A 23,082-nucleotide genomic window follows, 5' to 3' on the forward strand; every position below is an offset into this window, starting at 1 on the left:
ACTCTAAATACACAAAAAACAACTCAAAAATAAATAAAGCAAAAAAAATAAAAAAAAAAAGCCCGCCTACTAGGCCAAAGCGGCCGGCATACGACTAGAAACCCAACCTGTTGTTGGGCCAGGATGCAGGCCCGCAAAGGCCCAGTAGGCCTACAGGGCAGCACAGAACATGTAAGCCCAGTAGGCCTGCTTTGGAGAGGAGCTCGAGAGAGCTACCGCACGGGGGTTTATAAACCAGTGCGGTCGCCCCTCGGCTAACGAGGTGGGACTAAACTTGCCGCACCGCACCTGCGCCAGCGCACCCCCTTTAGTAACGGGTCGTGGCACCAACCGGTACTAAAGGGGGGGCCTTTAGTACCGGTTGGAGCCACCACCCGGTACTAAAGGGGGTCGCTTCCCGCCGCTTGGCCTGGCCAAAACAGGCCTTTAGCACCGGTTGGTGGCTCCAACCGGTACTAAAGGCCCCTCCTATATAAACAACACTTACGAAGATTTCAGTTTCTCATCTACTTCTGCTCCTCTGCACCGTCGCCCGCCGCGCCCCCCGTACGTCTCCATCCATCATCACCGCCCCCGTCCCCGTCGTCGCCGCCCCGTCGTCCCCGTCCCCGTCGTCCCCGTCGTCACCGCCGCCCCGTCCCGGCCCGTCCCGTGTCGTCCCCGTCCCCGTCATCGCCGCCCCGTACGTCCCCATCGTTGTCGCCGTCCCGGCCCGTACGTCCCCGTCCCCATCAACGCCGCCCCGTCCCTGTCCCCGTCGTTGTCATCCCCATCGTCGTCGCGCCCGTCGCCGTCCCCGTCGCTGCCCCCCGTCGCCTCTCACCTCGCCGGTGACCGCGCACACACACACATACATTTTTTGTTTTTTAGTTATACAAATAGTTAGAAATTTTTCTGTTTTTTAGAAATTGTTAGAAATTTTTCTGTTTTTTAGAAATAGTTAGAAATGTTAGAATTGTTAGAATAGTTAGAAATGTTAGAATTGTTAGAATAGTTAGAAATGTTAGAATTGTTAGAAATTTTTCTGTTTTTTTAGTTATAGAAATAGTTATAAAAAAGTTAGAATTGTTAGAAACCGCGCCGCTTGATGAGGAACCCGGCCCCGGGTCCCGTCGTCGACCCTGATCTCATTTGGTGGCGTTCGCGTGGGCCAGTTTCGGTGCGGATGGAGCCGGCCCCGCCGGAGGTGGTACGTCGCCGTGTCAGGGAGGAGGACGAGCATGTCCATCGCTACATGGTTGCGTTAGAGGGCGGCAGGTTCTCCAATACCTGGCAGTTTCTTCAGGGATCTCACTTCAGCTATGATCCTGTGAGGGTTCCTTCTCTTTGGGTGTCCACCGCCCGCGCCGCAGGAACCGCGAGTGTCCTAGATTCTTCTGTATTATTCGATCTTTATTAGCTACCTAGCCAGTGATGTACTCAATATATAATATTCAAGACGATGTATTCGAGATTATATATTATTCGAGACGATGTATTCGAGATTATATCTATTATTCGAGACGATGTATTCGAGATTATATCTATTATTCGAGACGATGTATTCGAGATTATATCTATTATTCGAGACGATGTAATTTGAATACTAAATTGTTTTATATTTCTTTTGGCATAGTTAAATAAAAGCTATGGCGGACAATACCAACAGAGAGGGAGAACAGACCATGTTCGATATAATACACGGGCCAGATGATGATCAGAATGAAGAAGATTATGACGGCTCCGAATTTCTAAACAACACCGGAGAGGGTGATATGATATTCGATCACAACGACCGAATTGATGAAGTCATGAACTACGATTATGACAACACCGGAGAGGTATATATATTTATATAAGCAGGCATCTGGTGATCATCACATGTTTTAAATGAGTTGAAGATATATTAACGAATCGATCTTTCTTCTTTCAGCCATCCGGATCGACCAAATCTTCAGGCAAAAGGATGAAACGAGGCCCGAACAAAAAGTTGAAGGAGGGCGTAAAGTATAATATCGAGGCAATCAAACGTAATGGCGAACCATTAGCGCCTAAGAAGATTGCGGACAAGTTCGTTCGTCAGTGCGCAGTTCTTGTGAAGGACCAACTCCCGATCTCCCTTCAAGAATGGAGAAAGCCAGCAAAGCCACGTCCAGATCTTACTTTTGTCGACGACAGACAAAAAAGTCTGCTTTGGGATACTCTCATGGAACATTTCACCCTACCAGATCATTTCACAGAAGCAGATGTGTAGAAAGTCAAGGACGCTGCTCTTAGGAAGATGGCGATTGCATTCAAGAACCACAAGAATCGTGAATGGGACAAGTACGTCAAGGGAGGAAGGAAGACTCCAGTATTCGAGGGGACACTAGAGAATCAAAGTGCTCATTGGGACGATTTCGTGAAATTCAAGGATTCAGAATTATCTAAGGAACGGTCAAGAATAAACAAGGCCAATGCCGCAAAAAAGGATAAGTTCCATAAGCTGGGGCCAGGTGGCTATGCGGTGGGAATGCCTAAGTGGGATAAGTCTGAGAAAGAGATGTTGGATGCAAGTGTCACTCCAAAAACATTGAGCTGGCCCCCCAGGTGTAGGACTTGGTTCTATGCGCATGGGGGGGGAGTTGGACCCGAAGACAGGCAAAGTTTCCAAGAAGGCATGTCTGGACGGAGCCGAAGATAAGCTACTTGTTGCAATAGAAGAGGCTCGATCCGGGTTGTTCGAGCCCAACAGAGAGAACGACAAGCTTACGCGTGCCCTGGGAAATCCTGAACACCCAGGAAGAACACGAGGCATGGGCGCTATTCCGTGGCATGAGGGGTTTTCGGATTGGAACGCGGACTACAAAACCCATGCGAGAAAGAAGATTGCGGAGGAGAAGAAGAGGAAGATGGAGGAGGAGCAGAGGAAGCTCGACTATGAACGCCTTCAAGGCCTAGAATCAGCGCACGCGGACTTGGCAATCAAATTCGAGCAGCAACAGGAGCAAATCGACTCACTTAGCCAGCAAAGGGGGTCTCAGCAGCTGCAGCAGCTAGCGGATGATCCAGCATTGGATACCACCGCCCCATCCATGCCGAGAAGCAGCATGGGTTCCGCCCCGTTTGACGCAATGCTGGATAGATACCCCGTGGATGATATCGCGGAGAACACTAACTGCGAGCTACACTTCAAAATTAAGAACATATCCTTGAAGGTGGCGGACGGTGTTGCTTATACAAATTCCCCCGATGCAACCTTCCATTGCAACCCGATTCCAGCAGGCTATGCTCGTGTCGTGGTTGATGAGGTGGTGGACCAATATTCGGGGCTAGAGCTTGACATTCCTGGAGGTGACGAGGAGCACACACTCGGAGATGCCAAACATCGTATCATCCTATGGAGAAAGGATTGCATCATCTTTCGAAGGCCACCGACACCGCGTCACCCGACTCCTCGTCGAAGTCCGCCATCGAGTCAGCAGACTCCCGCTCCTCCAAGTCCACCAACGCGTGAGGCCACTCCTCCTCCTCCAAGTCCGGCAAAGTGTCAGGCCACTCCTCCTCCAAGTCCGACACAGCGTCAGACGTCCACTCCTCCTCCAAGTCCGGCACAACCTCAGGCCACTGCAAGTCCGGCACAGCTTCAAGCCACTCCTCCTCGTCCAATTCAGCCCCGTCAGCCGTCTCCGCCACCTCAGCAATCGCAGAAGAGACACCCCGCAGCTATGGTGCGTAGCGGTACGAATCGAGGTCAAAGTACAGGAAGTACAGGCGGAGGCAAGCGATATAAATATGGTCCAAACCTCACTACTCCTCTTCCTGAGAGGGCTTACGACAGGACCGAGGAGCAAACCAATGCCATAGTGCGGGCAGAAGTCGACGCCCATTTTGGACCGAAACCGCCACCGCCGCCAAGGGAGAAAGTGCCTGTGGAAGTAGTTGACCACTTCATTCGTATGGCTCAACCACCAGCTCCTAAGCCTGTTGACACAGACTATGAGTGCCACATCAGGAAGTTACATCGACAACGTCTACAGAAGGAGGCGAGCTCAAGCTCGAGAAACAACAAGCAGCTGTCAAAAAATGCGGGAAAACCGTTGCCCAGCTGGGAGAACAGGCGGCGCAATCGATCCCCCCCTTGTTGTGCCACCAACAACACGTGACAGTACGCGCGCCCAATATTATTGTGGCCAAACAGTTTACATTCCCGAGGTGGGCGATGTGGTAATAACCCAGGAGCATATAATGCAGGCTGAAACTCTCAAAATCACTGTTGGACAACTCCTCGAGATCGAGGACATGCCTGTGCTTATAGAGGAGGAAATAAAACGGAAATATGCCCGGGGCCAACCTTTGGTCAAGCCAGAAGAGGTCAAGAAGCTCCCAACGAGAATGTATGAATTACATCAATGGTACATGGACATTACCAAGAGATCCGATCGAGAGTCCCTCATGGTGCAAGTCAAGAAGGATCATTACTACCATGAGAAACCTGTGACCGTTGAGTATTCTGAACTGTTTCAGTTATACAATCAAGACGCACTCGACAAATCTATTGTCAGTTGCTATTGTCTGTAAGTGATTTCTTTCTGTAATTTAAGTCTCAAGCTAGCTATAGTGATCCTTTTGATCAATCATTACCTGTAATTATCCTCACTATATTCTTTTCTGTGGTATTATGCAGGATGAAGATGTATGAAATGAGAAAAGGTGGACGCTATGGCATTGGGTTCATTGACCCAAACACCGTTAATGAATACACATGGACAATAAACAAGCATCATGAAAAGCAGGTAGAGGACAGCATGCTAGAGTTCTTGAAGCGCCTCAAATACAATGAAGATATACTACTTCCTTACAACTTCAAGTGAGTCACACTTTCTTGTACTACAAATTCTCTGTTTTTGCCTACTAGCTAGCTACATGTTTTTGCTTACATATGCCCGCTTAATTAAGACATGCAAACGTGTGTGCATGCAGATTTCACTGGATCTTGTGTATCATTAAAGTTGACGCCGGAACAGTTCAAATACTGGACTCACTACTCAAAGCAAATAGTGACTATAACATCTTGTTTGGGATAGTCAACAGGTAATTTCAATCATTATTAACTATATATCTCGGCCTATTTAGTTCGTCATTTCATGATATGAACTATTTAATAACCCCTTTATTCATTTTCTTTGTCGGCGGGCAGGGCTTGGGCAAGGTTCATCAGCGTCACGGAAGGCGAATGGAAACGACAGCTGAAATGGTTTCAACCCAAGGTAAGTAATTAAGTAGTACTAGCTAGCTAGCTAGCTGCCATCTCTTTAATTATCATGCTTGATTAATTATTATCTGATCAAATTAAATTCCATTCTCGTAATAAAGGCCCTGAAGTAGGCGCAGGGGACTAATTTGTGTGCATTCTGCGTTTGCGAGAACATTCACATGATGGCGTCCGAAAGGAGCAGATCTCAAAGACAGGAATGGGTACGCTTGTCAGAACACTATTCACAATTTTTACACCATTATCGATATCTAGTCACACAACTAATACACATGCATATTGATCTCCTCCTTAACAGTTCAAAGAGGTGCGGGACAAGCTCCTAGAAACAGAGCGCGTAGAAGCACTTTAAGAGGAAATAGCAGGATTTTTGCTCGACCAGGTCATAAATCCGAAGGGAGAATACTAATACCCGCTACCGCCCCCATCGACCAGGTCATGAACCACTTCCAATTGCCATCGTGCTCCGAAGGCACCAATTAGGCTAATGCCACTGGCTCCGAAGGCAACATGCATATGTAGGAGAAATTGTATATAGCTATACATGTGTGTATGTGTGAATTAATATGGTGGTTTGTGAGACATTGATGATATATATATGATTGGTTCTACTAGAAATTCTATTTATATATATGCATAATGTGTACAATGTGTAGTATCGTAAAATACCAGCAAACGAAAAAGAATTAAATGGAAAACAAAAAATTAAATGAAAAAGAAATCATAAAACCAAAAACCCCCCAAACATTTTAGTACCGGTTGTCTTACCAACCGGTACTAAAGGGATCCCGGCCCCCCGAGCTGGCTCGTGCCACGTGGTTGCCCTTTAGCACCGGTTCGTGCTGAACCGGTACTAAAGGGGGGGCCTTTAGTGACCACACTTTAGTGCCGGTTATGGAACCGGCACTAAAGGGCTTACGAACCGGTGCTATTGCCTGGTTCTGCACTAGTGATCGACGCCTCCAACATCGCCGAGGTCCGGACTCGCCTCAACGACGATCGCCAGCGCCTCCTGGACCTCACCGAGACACTCGCCGCCACGCAGCGTCACCTCGACTCCGCCCAGCTGGAGCGCAACGCCGCCTACGGCTTCACGCCTGCCGCCCCCGAGCCAAGCCGGGTCGCCGATGTGCGAGCCCGGGGTGGCGCGATCGGGCGCGCTTTCGGCGCCCTCCCTACCGTCTACGAGACTCCCGCGAAGAACATGCGCACCGCCCAAACAGCCGCGGCCGACATGGATCAGCTCGCAGGCGAAGAGCTGCAGGATCGCCTCAAGAGGGTGAACGATCTCCTCGCTGCGGCTAATGCGCATCAGGACCACCTCAACCAACTCGCCAAGCCGGCCGGATCCGGCTCCGCTTGTGTCGCTGGACCCGGCGATTTCTAGCACATAGCATCTTCGCCGCACTTGGTTGAACAGTCTGTCGGCCGGCAGCATCAACACGTGGGTCGACTTCGAGCAGGCCTTCATGCGCAACTTCACCGATACCTACAAGCGACCCGGCCGCCCCAGTCAGCTCGCCATGTGCGTGCAGGGGCCGGCGGAAACCGGCCGCGAGTACCTCGCACGCTGGACCGAGCTTCGGAACAGCTGCGAGGGCGTCCATGAAGTTCAAGCCATCCAGTACTTCGTAAACGGGTGCCGAGAAGGCACCCTCCTCAAACACAAGCTCTTGCACTCCGAGCCGGCCACTATGGCTGCACTCATGGTAACGGCGGACAAGTATGCCAACGACGACTCCGCCATGAAGATCCAGGTGGCGCTGGACGAAGCCGGCAAGGCAAAGCGGGTGCCGCCTCCGAAGTCGGCCGGTGAGGGAAGCTGGCAACAGCACAACCAGCAGAACAACAAGCGCAAAGCCGATCAACCGGCTCAGCGCTACGACAACTGACTCGTCGCGGCCGCCGAGCAGGCGCCCGCGGCCGACCCGGCCGCCAAACGTCGGAACACCGGCAAAATGGCATGGCAGTCTGCCATGAGTTTCGAGGATATGCTCGACGCTCCCTGCAAGCACCACAGCGGCGGGAGGCCGTCTACGCACACGCTTCGATAGTGCGCCATCACCAAGCGCATCACCAGGGGCGACATCCCGCCGCCTTCAGCTCCGGCTCTGGGAGCAGGGCAGCCACCTTCGCCTCCGCCGCCGCCTCCGGCCACCGGCGCGATGCACGATGACCCCTACCCGGCCCAGAACGCGACCTATGTCGTCTTCACCAGCCTCGACGACGACAAGCGCAGCGAGCGCCTCCTTCGCAGGAGGTGAGCACCGTCGTCCCAGCCAAGACGGAGTACATGCATTGGTCGAAGCGCTCGGTCAACTAGACTCGGGAAGACCACCCGGCCGTCATGCCGAACCCGGGTGGTTACGCTCTCGTGCTCGACCCCACCATCGTCGCGCCCCGGCGCACATTTAAGTTCTCCCGGGTTCTCGTCGGCGGCGGCAGCAGCATTAGCATTCTCTATCGCGATACCATGACCAAGCTCGGCCTCGAGGCCAAGGAACTGGAACCGACCCGGATGATCTTCCACGACATCGTTCCCGGCCTCTCCTGCTCCCCGATCGGCCGGATCCGGCTCGACGTCCTGTTCGGTGACAGCAGCCACTTCCGACGCAAGCCGATCTGGTTCAAGGTGTTGGACCTGTCCAGCGCGTACCACGCGCTACTGGGTAGGCCTGCGCTCGCCAAGTTCATCGCAGTCCCCCACTACGCCTACCCGAAGATGAAGCTGCCAGGTCCGATGGGCCTCATCACCATCACCGGCGACTACCGCAAGTCCCTGGACTGCGCCCGTGACAACGCTAAGCTAGCCGAGTCGCTAGTCGTAGACGAGGAGCAGCGCCAAATCGACCGAATCGTCGCCTTGGCCCAGGATGCGTCGGCCACCCAGATCCCGACCAAGGAGTCGGTCGATGAGGCCGCGTTCAAACCCTCCAAAGATACCAAGAAGGTAAAGCTGAACCCAGAGGATCCCAGCTGCAGCAAGTACGTTGTCGTGGGCAACTGCCTCAAAAGCAAATAGGAAGGCGAGCTCGTCAACTTCCTCCGTGAGAATCGGGATATTTTTGCAAGGACCCCAGAGGACATGCCGGGTATCCCGAGGAAGTACGCCAAGCACAAACTCCACGTCCACAAAGACGCCAAGCCTGTCCGTCAACCCCTGCGACACTTTTCCGTGGAGAAGAGAAGGACCATCGATGAAGAGGTCACCAAGCTCCTGGCGGATGGCTTCGTCATGGAAGTATTTCACCCCGAGTGGCTGGACAACCCATTCCTCATCCTAAAGAAGAACAAGACCTGGCGCATGTGTATCGATTACACCAGCCAGAACAAGGCCTGTCCCAAAGACCCGTCCCCCCCCCCTCCCGCGCATCGATCAAGTCATCAACTCCACCGCCGGGTGCGAGCTCCTGTCCTTCCTGGATGCTTACTCCACGTATCATCAGGTCAAGGTGGACCCAGCCGACGCCCTGAAGACGTCCTTCATCACACCTTTCGAGGCATATTGCTACATCACCATGTCGTTTGTCTTGAAGAACGCCGGCGCCACCTTCCAGCGCTGCATGTAGAAATGCTTACTGTCGCAACATTCATGTCTACGTGGACGACATCATGGTGAAGACCAAGCAGCACCTCACGCTCCTCGACGATTTGAAGGAATGCTACCTCTTTTAGCACGGCGTTGGTTTTCCCCAAAGAGGAATGGATGATGCAGCGAAGTAGCGTAAGTATTTCCCTCAGTTTTTGAGAACCAAGGTATCAATCCAGTAGGAGGCTACGCGCGAGTCCCTCGCACCTGCACGAAACAAATAAATCCTCGCAACCAACGCAAATAGGGGTTGTCAATCCCTATAGGGCCACTTACGAGAGTGAGATCTGATAGATATGATAAGATAATATTTTTGATATTTTTATGATAAAGATGCAAAGTAAAATAAAGGCAAAGTAAAAGGTAGAGTAAATAACTAAGTAGTAGGAGATTAATATGATGAAGATATACCCGGGGGCCATAGGTTTCACTAGTGGCTTCTCTCGAGAGCATAAGTATTCTACGGTGGGTGAATAAATTATTGTTGAGCAATTGACAGAATTGAGCATAGTTATGAGAATATCTAGGTATGATCATGTATATAGGCATCACGTCCGAGACAAGTAGACCGACTCCAGCCTGCATCTACTACTATTACTCTACTCATCGACCGCTATCCAGCATGCATCTAGAGTATTAAGTTAAAAGCAGAGTAATGCCTTAAGCGAGATGACATGATGTAGAGGGATAGACTCATGCAATATGAAGAAAACCCCATCTTGTTATCCTCGATGGCAACAATACAATACGTGCCTTGCTGCCCTTACTGTCACCAGGAAAGGACACCGCAAGATTGAACCCAAAGCTAAGCACTTCTCCCATTGCAAGAAAGATCAATCTAGTAGGCCAAACCAAACTAATAATTCGAAGAGACTTGCAAAGATAACCAATCATACATAAAAGAATTCAGAGAAGATTCAAATATTATTCATAGATAGACTTGATCATAAACCCACAATTCATCGGTCTCAACAAACACAACGCAAAAAGAAGATTACATCGAATAGATGTCCACAAGAGAGGGGGAGAACATTGTATTGAGATCCAAAAAGAGAGAAGAAGCCATCTAGCTACTAACTATGGACCCGTAGGTCTGAGGTAAACTACTCACAGTTCATCGGAGGGGCTATGGTGTTGATGAAGAAGCCCTCCATGGTCGATGCCCCCTCCAGCGGAGCTCCGGAACAGGCCCCAAGATGGGATCTCGTGGATCCAGAAAGTTACGGCGGTGGAATTAGGGTTTTGGCTCCGTGTCTGATCGTTTGGGGGTACGTGGGTATATATAGGAGGAAGAAGTATGTCGGTGGAGCAACAGGCGGCCCACGAGGGTGGAGGGCGTGCTTGGGGGGGGGGGGGGGGGGGGGGGGGGGGGGGGGGGGGGGGGGGGGGGGGGGGGGGGGGGGGGGGGGGGGGGGGGGGGGGGGTAGGCGCGCCCCCTACCTCGTGGCCTCCTGTTACATGTCTTGACGTAGGGTCCAAGTCTCCTGAGTTGTATTCGATGAGAAAATCACGTTCCCGAAGGTTTCATTCCGTTTGGACTCCGTTTGATATTCCTTTTCTTCGAAACCCTAAAACAAGCAAAAAACTGCAATTCTGGGTTGGGCCCCCGGTTAATAGGTTAGTCCCAAAAATAATGTAAAAGTGGATAATAATGCCCAATAATGTCCAAAACAGTAGATAATATAGCATGGAGCAATCAAAAATTATAGATACTTTGGAGACGTATCAAGGAAACCTTCGCTAACCTGCGCGAATACAAGGTCAAGCTCAACCCGGAAGAATGCGTTTTCGGCGTCCCGACCGGAAAGCTACTCGGCTTCCTCGTCTCGGAGCGCGGCATTGAGGCGAACCCGGAGAAGATCAAGGCCATCGAGCACATGTGCAAGCCGGCTTGCTTGCGCAATGTCCAGAAGTTCATCGGCTGCTTGGCCTCGGTCAGCCGGTTTCTCAGCCGGCTGGGCGAGAGGGCCTTGCCCCTGTATCAGTTGATGAAGAAGACAACGCCGTTCGAGTGGAACGACCAGGCGGACGAAGCCTTCCGGGATCTCAAACGCATGCTCTCCACCGCACCTGTCCTGGCCGCCCCAGCCGAGGAGGAGCCGCTGTTGCTCTATGTCGCCACGACCTCGCGGTCGGTCAGCACGGTGATGGTGGTCGAGCGACCGGAGAAGGACAAGGTTCAAGCCGTCCAGCGTCCCGTCTACTACCTGACCGAGGTGCTCTCCACCTTGAAGCGGAACTACCCGCACTACCATAAGATGTGTTACGGCGTGTACTTCACCGCCAAAAAGCTAAAGCAATACTTCCAAGAACATGTCGTCACCGTGGTCAGCACGGCCCCTCTCGGCGAGATCATCGGGTGCCGGGATGCCTCTGGCCGGGTCGCCAAGTGGGCGCTCGAGCTAGCCAGCCACACCATCTTCTACGAGCCCCGCACCACGATCAAGTCCCGGGCTCTAGCCGACCTCCTCCTCGACTGGACTGAGACCCAGTACCTGCTGCCGCCGCCGGACTCGACGCACTGGCGCATGCACTTCGATGGCTCGAAGATGCGACTCGGCCTGGGGGCCGGCATCGTGATGTCCTCCCCCAAGGGAAACTGGCTCAAGTATGCACTACAGATCCACTTTGCTGCCTCCAACAACGTCGCCGAGTAGGAAGCCCTTGTGCACGGCCTCCGGCTTGCCAAGGAACTCGGCATCCGGCGAATCCTTTGCTTCGGCGACTCGGACCTGGTAGTCCAGCAGTGCTCCGGCGAGTGGGACGCCCATGACTCCAACATGGCGAGCTACCACTTCCTCGTCCAGAAGTTGTCCGGGTTTTTCGAGGGCTGCGAGTTCCTCCACGTCCCGCGCGCGGAGAATGAGGCGGCCGACACGCTCGCCAAAATCGTCTCGTCCCGGCAGTCCATTCCATTCGGTGTCTCTCTCGAGCACCTACACAAATCATCCGTCTAGTCATCTCTGGACTCCGAGTCCATCCATGTCCCAGACGACCCGGCCGCCCCTCAACCCGACCCGGAGACTGCTTCGACCGACCCGGCCGCGCCTCAACCCGGCCCGGGGATTGCTCTAGCCAGCCCGACCGCACCTCAACCCGGCCCCGGGGCCGCTGAACCCGGCTCCGGGGCTGCCCCCCCCCCCCCCCGGAACCCGTTGTGATGGCCGTCCTCACCGGGGTCGTGGCACCGTCCTGGGCCCTGCCCATTTCAGAGTTCCTGGAAAACGGGGTCCTCCCCATGGACGAGATCGAATCTCGGCAAGTACAGCGCCGCGCGTCTGCCTACAGCATCATCAACAATGAGCTTGTCAAGCGCAGCTCCACTGGCGTGTTCTAGCACTGCGTTGAACAGGACAAGGGCATTGAGATCCTCCTCGACATACACTAGGGCGAGTGCGGGCACCACGCCGCCTCACGGTCCCTGGTGGCCAAGGCTTTCCGCCATGGTTTCTAATGGCACACGGCCCTCGAATACGCCGAGTTGCTCGTCCTCAAATGTGTGGGATGCCAACGCTTCAGCAAGCGCAGCCACCAGCCGGCGTCGGCACTCCGGACCATCCCGATCACCTGGCCCTTCGCGGTCTGGGGACTCGACATGGTGGGACCCTTCAAGACCGCTCGAGGCGGCATGACGCACTTGCTGGTGGCGGTGGACAAATTCACCAAGTGGATCGAGGCAAAGGCCGATCAAGAAGCTGGACGGTCCAACGACCATTCGATTCATCAAGGACATCGTGGTGCGCTACAGCATGCCGAACAGCATCATCACGGACAACGGCACCAACTTCGCCAAGGGCGTGCTCGCGCAGTATTGTTCCGTCTCCGGCATCCGCCTCGACCTGGCCTCCATTGGACATCCGCAGTCCAATGGCCAGGTCAAGCGGGCCAACGGCCTCTTCCTATCCGGCATCAAGCCGCGGCTCGTCGAGCCACTCGTCCGTTCCCCTGGCAGCTGGCTCGACGAGTTGCTGGCTGTTCTCTGGAGTCTCCGCACCACGCCTAACCAGTCGACCGGGCTCACACCATTCTTCCTCGTCTACGGAGCAGAAGCCATCATCCCGACCGACGTCGAGTTCAACTCGCCGCGCATCACGATGTACACGGAAGCCGAAGCAAAAGAAGCCCGTGAAGACGGCGTCGACTTGCTCGAAGAAGCACGTCTCCTAGCGCTCAGTCGCTCAGCCATCTACCAGCAAGGTCTGAGGCACTACCACAACAAGAAGATCAAGCCCCTCGCTTTTTAAGAGGGATACCTCGTCCTCCGACTCGTCCAGCAGCAGACTGCCAGCACAAGCTGTCCTCCCTATGGGAGGGCCCCTTCACCGTCAGCAAGGCCCTATGCGATCGCAACGCCTACTACCTCATCAACGCCCGCAAGACAAACAAGCGCAGGAGAGACATAGCCAGCGAAGAAACAACACGGCCATGGAACGCGGAGCTACTCCGCCCGTTTTACAGTTAGTTGTGAACACGTATGTATTACCGTCTTTTGTAATCACCTCAAAACTATGGGGTCCCCGAACGACGCTCGGGGGTTTCCCCTTTCGCGACCTAGCTATCGTGTCTCTACATTTGTGCACCACTTTAAAAACTTAAGCCGAACCCGGCCACCGGGTCGATTCGCTCGACCCGGGGGCTCCGGGGCTGGCCTGCATGGCCACTCGTCGTTTTTTTCTCTTAGCGGTTCTCAACGTGTTGGATCACCATAGCTTCTCACTTCGCCCTAAGCTGCAGATCCGGCTTCGACTATGGGCTGGCAAGCGCATGAGAACAAAAGCACCAGCGCGCCACGAACACTAAGTCAAGAACCGCCGGATCGCCCAACCCAGCCCGCCGCTTTAAGTTACCACACGACCGGCTGCTCGCCATCCTGGCCCGCCGGATGGCCGCCAGCCGGCTCATTGGGTGTTTCGCTCGCGCTCAGCGTTTTAAAAGACTAAGTATTGAACGCTCCTTTCAAAAGCCGAACCCCTTGTGACAGACCAAAGCCTTGGCCGTCAGACTCGCGGGGGGGGGGGGGGCAAAGAGGGAAAGTTACAAGAAAATAGCCCTAAAATGAAAAGCGAAAGCGCAGGCATCCATGAAGTTTCTGCATATCACCGGATCGCTCGACCCGGTCGCACCACTTTAAGTTACCGCACGACCGACTGCTCGCCAACCCGGCCCACCGGATTGCCGCCAGCTGGTCCAGTGGGTGTTTCTCTCACGCCCAACGTTTCAAAAGCATTAGTACTGCGCGTCCCTCTCGAAGGCAGAACCCCTTGTCACGGACCAGAGCCCTGGCCGTCAGACTTGCGGGGGTGAAACCCAAAGGGAGGTAGTCGCAAGAAAACAACTCCAAAAACGAGAAGCAAAGGCGCAAACATTCACACAGCTCATACATCATAAATTTAAACAGGCCCAAGGACAGAACTCATTACACCCAGTCAACCCCTAGTGGGTGGGTGGACCTGCTACCTAACAAAAAATTTCTACAAGTTAAAAGAAATCGGGCATCGCCTCCGCCAGAGCGCGCAGCGGCCGGCTCCGTAGAGGTGCCGGTATACTCCTTGTTGGTGTCCGCATCGCGGTAGACGTCCGTCTCCTCGGAGCTGCCCTCCGGGTCATCCAGAAGAAGGTTGTAGTCCTCAGTGGGCACAACTATGCCATCCTCCGCCCGCTCCAGCTGGAACTCATCTTGGAAGGCGAACCCAACGATGTAGCTGGCCCGGGCGGCGATCCGTCCAGCCTCCGCCGGCAGCTGGCCCTCCGAGCCAGCTCGCTGGCCCATCAACGCATCCAGCGCCAAGTCCGGATGCCACGACACCGCGAACCGAAGTGCCATCTCGTCCCCGGTGCGAGCAGCAGAAACCCGCCACTCGTGAAGACGGTCCAAGCCGGACTCCAACCACCGCGCCAGCCGCGTGAAGCTGCACGGTGCAACGGAACCCGGCCAGAGGGCCGCCATCATCGTCGCGCCGGCCTAAGAAAGCCGCCCCATCTGGTCGCTCAGGATCCGTAGGCGGGCCTGGGAAGCGGTCACGATATCCGGGAAGGTCCATGCCACATTCGGGTCGGTCCCGGAACCCACGATCCCCAGCGGGTCTCGCTGAAAGCGGACGGCCACCTCCGCCAGCAGGAGCGTCTCCGGGAAGGTCCCTGTCAAGAAGAAAAGCAAGTCAAAAGAAAACTACTAAGGAAGAGAGGACGGAGTCCCAATCCGGCAACAACAACAAAACCAAAGAAAAGCACTTACTAGAGAAGGACTCTTCCAGGTGTTGCGCTTCGAGCAACCTACCGCGCCGCTCCCGGGCGATGGTGCGGTCACGCTCCTCCAGCACCTTCTCCAGGTCAGCGACCTTGGCAAGGGCCGCCTTCAGCTCGGCGTCCTTGCCCTCAGCCGCCTTCACGGCCTCCTCACGGAGTCGGGTGTCCTCCGCCGTGGCCACCAGCGCCTTCTGATGACCCACAAGTATAGGGGATCTATCATAGTCCTTTCGATAAGTAAGAGTGTCGAACCCAACGAGGAGCAGAAGGAAATGATAAGCGGTTTCCAGCAAGGTATTCGTTGCAAGTACTGAAATAAGTGGTAACAGATAGTTTTGTGATAGGATAATTTGTAACGAGCAACAAGTAACAAAAGTAAATAAAGTGCAGCAAGGTGGCCAAATCCTTTTGTAGCAAAGCACAAGCCTGGACAAACTCTTATATGATGTAAAGCACTCCCGAGGACACATGGGAATATTGTCAAGCTAGTTTTCATCACGTTCATATGATTCGCGTCCGGTACTTTGATAATTTGGTATGTGGGTGGACCAGTGCTTGGGTGCTTCCCTTACTTGGACAAGCATCCCACTTATGATTAACCTCTATTGCAAGCATCCGCAAATACAACAAAAGTATTAAGGTAAACCTAACCATAGCATGAAACACATGGATCCAAATCAGCCCCTTACTAAGCAATGCATAAACTACGGTTTAAGCTTCTATCACTCTAGCAACCCATCATCTACTTATTACTTCCCAATGCCTTCCTCTAGGCCCAAATAATGGTGAAGTGTCATGTAGTCGACGTTCACATAACACCACTAGAGGAGAGACAACATACATCTCATCAAAATATCGAACGAATACCAAATTCACATGACTACTAATAGCAAGACTTCTCCCATGTCCTCGGGAACAAAAGTAACTACTCACAAAGCATAAACATGTTCATAATCAGAGGGGTATTAATATGCATATAGGATCTGAACATATGATCTTCGACCAATTAAACCAACTAGCATCAACTACAAGGAGTAATTAACACAACTAGCAACCTACTAGCACCAATCCCGGACTTAGAGACAAGAATTGGATACAAGAGATGAACTAGGGGTTTGAGATGAGATGGTGCTGATGAAGATGTTGATGGAGATTGTCCTCTCCCGATGAGAGGAGCATTGGTGATGAAGATGGCGATGATTTCCCCCTCCGGGAGGGAAGTTTCCCCGGCAGAACAGCTCCGCCAGAGCCCTAGATTGATTCCACCAAGGTTCCGCCTCGTGGCGGCGGAGTTTCATCCGAGAAGATGGCTTATGATTTTTTTTCATCGAAAGACTCCATATATCAGAAGATGGCCACCGGAGGGCCACCAGGGGGCCCACGAGGTAGGGGCGCACCTTGGGGGGTAGGGCGCGCCCCCCACCCTCGTGGGAAGGGTGTGGCCCCCCTGGTGAGGTTCTTGCACTCAGTATTTTTTATATATTTGGAAAACATCATCCGTGAAGTTTCAGGACTTTTGGAGCTGTGAAGAATAGGTCTCTAATGTTTGCTCCTTTTCCAGCCCAGAATCCCAGCTGCCGGCATTCTCCCTCTTTATGTAAACCTTGTAAAATAAGAGAGAATAGGCATAAGTATTGTGACATAATGTGTAATAACAGCCCATAATGCAATAAATATTGATATAAAAGCATGATGCAAAATGGACGTATCAACTCCCCCAAGCTTAGACCTCGCTGGTCCTCAAGTGAAAAGCCAAAATCAAAAAATATGTCCACATGTTTAGAGATAGAGGTGTCGATAAAAATAAAATATGGACATGAGGGCATCATGATCATTCTTAGAACAGCAACTTACATAATTCTTTGTCATATAATATCTAATGCTAGAGTAATAATTCAATCACAATATCAAGTATGAATCGTAAACTTCATTGAAAACTAACAAACTACAATCTCAGTCATTGAAGCAATTGCAACTTATCATAACATAGGAAATAGTCAATGTATAAAAGCTTTTCAGCAAGTCCACATACTCAACTATCATATAATCTTTCACAATTGCTGACACTCATGCAATACTTATGGGTATGGAGTTTTAATTGGACACAGAGAAAGATATGGGCTTATAGTTTTGCCTCCCAACGTTTTACCTCAAGGGTAATGTCAACAGTAATAGTTCATGAAAACTCACATCCAATTAGCCATATATACCAGGATCTTTCCAACATATTGTGCTTACCAAAGGATAAAATGTAAAAAGGAAGGGTGAAGATCACCATGACTCTTATGCAATGTAGGAGATAAAAGTAAAAGATAGGCCCTTCGCAGAGGGAAGCAGAGGTTGTCATGCGCTTTTATGGGTAGGATGCACAAAAATCTTAATGCGAAAGAACGTCACTTTATATTGCCACTTGTGATATGGACCTTTATTATGCAGTCTGTCGCTTTTATTACTTCCATATCACACGCTTGTATAAAGCTTATTTCCTCCACACCAATCAATCATACATATTTAGAGAGCAATTTTTATTGCTTGCATCGATGACAACTTATTTGATGGATCTTACTCGATCCATAGGTAGATATGGTGGACTATTATGGCAAGACTGGTTTAAGGGTGTTTGGAAGCACAAGTAGTATCTATACTTGGTGCAATGAATTTTGCTAGCATGACGGGGAAAGGCAAGCTCATCATGTTGGAAGATCCAAGACAATATAATTTATCTCAGATGTAAGAAAACATAACCCATTACATTGTCTTCCATGTCCAATGTCAACTCTTTAGCATGTCATATTTTAGTGCGTGCTCACAATCATAAACGATGTCCAAGATAGTATATTTATATGTGAAGACCTCTCTTTCTTTATTACTTCCTATTAATTGCAACGATGACCAAAACTGTGTTTGTCAACCCTCAATAACTTTTATTCATCATACTCTTTCTATGTGAGCTCATTACTCTCCATAAGACTCATATGATCTCTTTGTTTCTTTTTATTTCTTTCTCTTTTCTTTTATTCCTTTAGGATCATGGCAAAATAATCAAGCCCTTGACTCAACACTAATCTTTATTATATAGCTCACGGACTCGATTACATAGAAGGATAATAAAGCAAAACTCACAACTAGATCATACTCAGAACTTTTATTCTACTAGATCAAGATATTACCAAAAGGATCGAACTAAGAAAAACAGTAAAGATAAAGTGATGGTGATACGATACCAGGGCACTCCCCCAAGCTTGGCAGTTGCCAAGTGGAGTGCCCATACCAGATACTCAATTCATCTTTGTTGGTGGAGACGGTGGTGATTTTGTTGATGGTGTAGGCTTGTCGTCCTCCTTCCAAGGCATAGGCTCACCATCATAGAAGGATGACCGAGTCTCCGGGATCCTCAAATCTGCAGCCAAACTCATCCTTTTGAATCTATATTCATACTCACAGTTTTGGTTTTGCAGGTCATAGATTTGAGCTTGAAGGTGCTCGATTTTCTCGTGAAGCTTGAAGATGGTCTCCCCGATGTTGTTGGCATCCAGCTTGTGTTTGTTGGTGAATTTGCGATCGTCATGTAGTTGGAGTTGAGTCCACGCTCCACCATCCCCTGACACTTGAAAACTTGTTGCTCCATTGCTTCAAGCCTCGTCTCCACGCTTCCGGTCCCCTTTGGTCCCTCAGCATCACGGATGTGCAGCAACCCATCACGCATCTCAATGGTTTGAGGGTGTCGCTGCACCTCCGCGAGGTAAGGGTTGATTACCTTCTCGAAGAACTTGTCCTTGGTGGCACTTGGAGACGTCATGATAACCTAGATCTGTCAGAAAAACAGCTCGAAACAAAAACAGGAGATTTTTGCGTGATACGGGAGTCAAAACCCTGGGAGATTATATAATGAATTTTTACCGACCAAAATACGTGTCGTGTATGAAAACGGAGTCCAGAGAGCACACGAGGTGCCCACGAGGTAGGGGGCGCGCCCAGTAGGGTAGGGCGCGCCCTCCACCCTCGTGGAGCCCTCGTGTCCTTCCCGGACTGCTGCTTATTTTTCTATTTCTCTAAATATTCCAAAATGGAGAAATATTGCTTTAAAAACTGTTCTGGAGTCGGTTTACTTACCGTATCACATACCTATCCCTTTTTGGTGTCTGAAACGTTCCAGAAAGTGTCCTTTATGTATTCCTCCGGGGTTACGGTTTCGATAACATTGGTTTCAACATTTATGGGATTACCTGAGATATAGTGTTTGATTCTTTGACCGTTCACCACCTTCGGATTGGTGCCTTCGAAGGTTTTGATTTTTATGGCACCGGAATGGTAGACCTCCTCCATAATGTAAGGGCCTTCCCATTTAGAGAGGAGTTTTCCTGCAAAAAATCTTAAATGAGAGTTGTATAACAATACATAGTCACCTACATTAAACTCACGCTTCTGTATCCTTTTGTCATGCCATCTTTTAACTTTTTCTTTAAACAACTTGGCATTTTCGTAGGCTTGGGTTCTCCATTCATCAAGTGAGCTAATATCAAATAACCTCTTCTCACCGGCAAGTTTAAAATCATAATTAAGTTCTTTAATGGGAAAACTTTGTTTTTGCCACTCTAGCTTTTGACCACTTTGCTTATGCCACTCTAGAATTTGACATTTCACTTTTGCCACTCTTAGTTTTTGACAATACATCATAATTGCCATTCCGTGGCAAAAGCAATAATTTTTGAGTGGCAATTGCGATACATTGTCAAAATCTAGAGTGGCAAAAGTGAAATGAAAAGTTATTGCTTTTGCCACTTAATGGCATTTGTGATGTATTGTCAAAAACTAAGTGTGGCAAAAGTGATATGTCAAAATCAAGAGTGGCATAAGCAAAGTAGGCAAAAGCTAGAGTGGCAAAAACAAAGTTTTCCCTTCTTTAATAGCCCAATAAGCCTTGTGTTCTTGTTCGAGAGGCAAGTGACATGCTTTTCCATAGACCATTTTATACGGAGACATACCCATAGGATTTTTATATGCAGTTCTATAGGCCCATAATGCATCATCAAGTTTCTTGGACCAATTCTTTCTAGACCTATTAACAGTCTTTTGCAAAATTAATTTGAGCTCTCTATTACTCAATTCTACTTGACCACTAGACTGAGGGTGATAAGGAGATGCAATTCTATGATTAACATCATATTTAGCAAGCATTTTACGGAAGGCACCGTGAATAAAATGTGAACCACCATCAGTCATTAAATATCTAGGGACTCCAAATCTTGGAAAAATAACTTCTTTAAGCATTTTAATAGAAGTGTTATGATCAGCACTACTAGTTGGAATAGCTTCTACCCACTTAGTAACATAATCAACAACAACTAAAATATGTGTATAACCATTAGAGGAAGGAAAAGGTCCCATATAGTCAAAGCCCCAAACATCAAATGGTTCAATAACAAGTGAATAATTCATGGGCATTTCTTGACGTCTACTAATATTACCAATTCTTTGACATTCATCACAAGATAAGATAAACTTAGGGGCATCCTTGAAGAGTGTAGGCCAGTAAAAACTAGATTGCAGTACCTTATGTGCAGTTCTATCTCCAGCATGGTGTCCTCCATAAGATTCAGAGTGACACTTGCGTAGGATATGTTCCTGTTCATGCTCAGGTACACAACGTCTAATAACACCATCTACTCCTTTATAAAGATGTGGGTCATCCCAAAAGTAATGCCTCAAATCATGAAGAACTTTTTCTTTTGCTGGTATGTGAAACTAGGTGGTATAAACTTAGCAACAATGTAATTAGCATAATCAGCATACCATAGAGCAGTATGAGAAGCATTTATGAAATTTAGTAGCTCATCAGGAAAACTATCATCAATAGGTAGTGGGTTATCAAGCACATTCTCGAACCTAGACAAGTTGTCTGCAACGGGGTTCTCAGCTCCTTTTCTATCAACAATATGCAAATCAAATTCTTGTAGTAAGAGAACCCATCTAATAAGTCTAGGTTTAGCATCTTTCTTTTCCATAATATATTTAATAGCAGCATGATCAGTGTGAATTATTACTTTAGAATCAACAATATAAGGTCTAAACTTATCACAAGCAAATACAACTATTAAGAATTCTTTTTCAGTAGTAGCATAATTTCTTTGTGCATTGTCTAGAGTTTTACTAGCATATTGAATAACATTTAGTTTCTTATCAACTCTTTGTCCTAGAACAGCACCTACAACATAATCACTAGCATCACACATAATTTCAAAGGGTAAATTCCAATCAGGTGGCTGAATAATAGGTGCAGAGATCAATGCTTTCTTAAGTATTTCAAATGCTTCTACACAATAATCATCAAAAACAAATAGTATATCTTTTTGTAATAAATTAGTCAGAGGCCGAGAGATTTTTGAGAAGTCCTTAATGAACCTCCTATAAAAACCGGCATGACCAAGGAAACTTCTTATACCTTTTATGTCCTTGGGACATGGCATCTTTTCAATAGGATCAACCTTGGCTTTATCAACTTCAATACCTCTTTCAGAAACTTTATGCCCCAAGACAATACCTTCATTAACCATAAAGTGGCACTTTTCCCAATTCAAGACAAGATTAGTTTCTTCACATCTCAGCAAAACTCGATCAAGGTTGCTCAAGCAGTCATCAAAAGAAGATCCATAGACAGAAAAGTCGTCCATGAAAACCTCACAAATCTTTTCACAAAAGTCAGAGAATATATCCGTCATGCATCTTTGAAAGGTAGCAGGTGCATTACATAAACCAAAAGGCATACGTCTATAAGCAAAAGTACCAAAAGGGCATGTAAAAGTAGTCTTTGATTGATCTTTAGCTGACACAGGTATTTGAGAGAAACCAGAATAACCATCTAGAAAGCAAAAATGTGTATGTTTAGATAATCTTTCTAGCATTTGATCGATAAAAGGTAAGGGGTAATGATCTTTTTAGTAGCCTTATTTAATTTGCGGAAATCAATTACCATCCTATAACCTGTAATAATTCTTTGAGGAATCAATTCATCTTTATCATTAGGAACAACAGTAATACCTCCCTTCTTAGGGACACAATGGATAGGGCTTACCCACTGACTATCAGCAACGGGATAAATTATACCTGCCTCAAGGAGCTTTAGTATCTCCTTTCTTACCACTTCTTTCATTTTAGGATTCAGCCGACGTTGATGATCACAAACTGGTTTAGCATCTCCTTCCAAATTAATTTTATGTTGACATAGAGTGGGACTAATGCCCTTAAGATCATCAAGAGTATTCCCAATAGCAGCACGGTGCTTCTTTAGAGTTTTCAATAATCTCTCTTCTTCATGTTCTGAAAGGTTAGCACTAATAATAACATGATATATCTTTTTCTCATCAAGATAAGCATATTTAAGGGTATCAGGTAACGGTTTAATCTCAAACACGGGATCACCCTTGGGTGGAGGAGGATCCCCTAGGATTTCAACAGGTAAACTGTTTTTCAGCATAGGTTCCTGTTTAAAGAATACATCATCTAATTCCCTTCTTTCATTCATAAACATATCGTTTTCATGGTCTAGCAAATATTGTTCTAAAGGATCACTAGGAGGTACGGCAATAGAAGCAAGACCAATAATTTCATCCTTACTAGGTAATTCTTATTCACGGTGTTGTCTACTAAATTTAGAAAAATTAAATTCATGAGTCATATCATCTAAACCGACAGTAACAACATCTCTTTTGCAATGTATGGTAGCATTAACAGTATTTAAGAACGGTCTACCAAATATAATGGGACAAAAGCTGTCTTGTGGGGAACCAAGAACAAGAAAATCAGCAGGATATTTAGTTTTCCCACACAAGACTTCAACATCTTTAACAATTCCCATTGGTGAAATAGTATCTCTATTGGCAAGTTTAATTGTGACATCAATATCTTCCATCTCAGCAGGTGCAATATCATGCATAACTTCTTTGTATAAGGAATAAGGTATTGCACTAGCACTAGCACCCATATCACATAAGCCATGATAACAATGATCTCCTAT

Source organism: Triticum urartu, chromosome 2, assembly GCF_003073215.2.
Source record: "Triticum urartu cultivar G1812 chromosome 2, Tu2.1, whole genome shotgun sequence".
Lineage (NCBI taxonomy): Eukaryota > Viridiplantae > Streptophyta > Magnoliopsida > Poales > Poaceae > Triticum > Triticum urartu.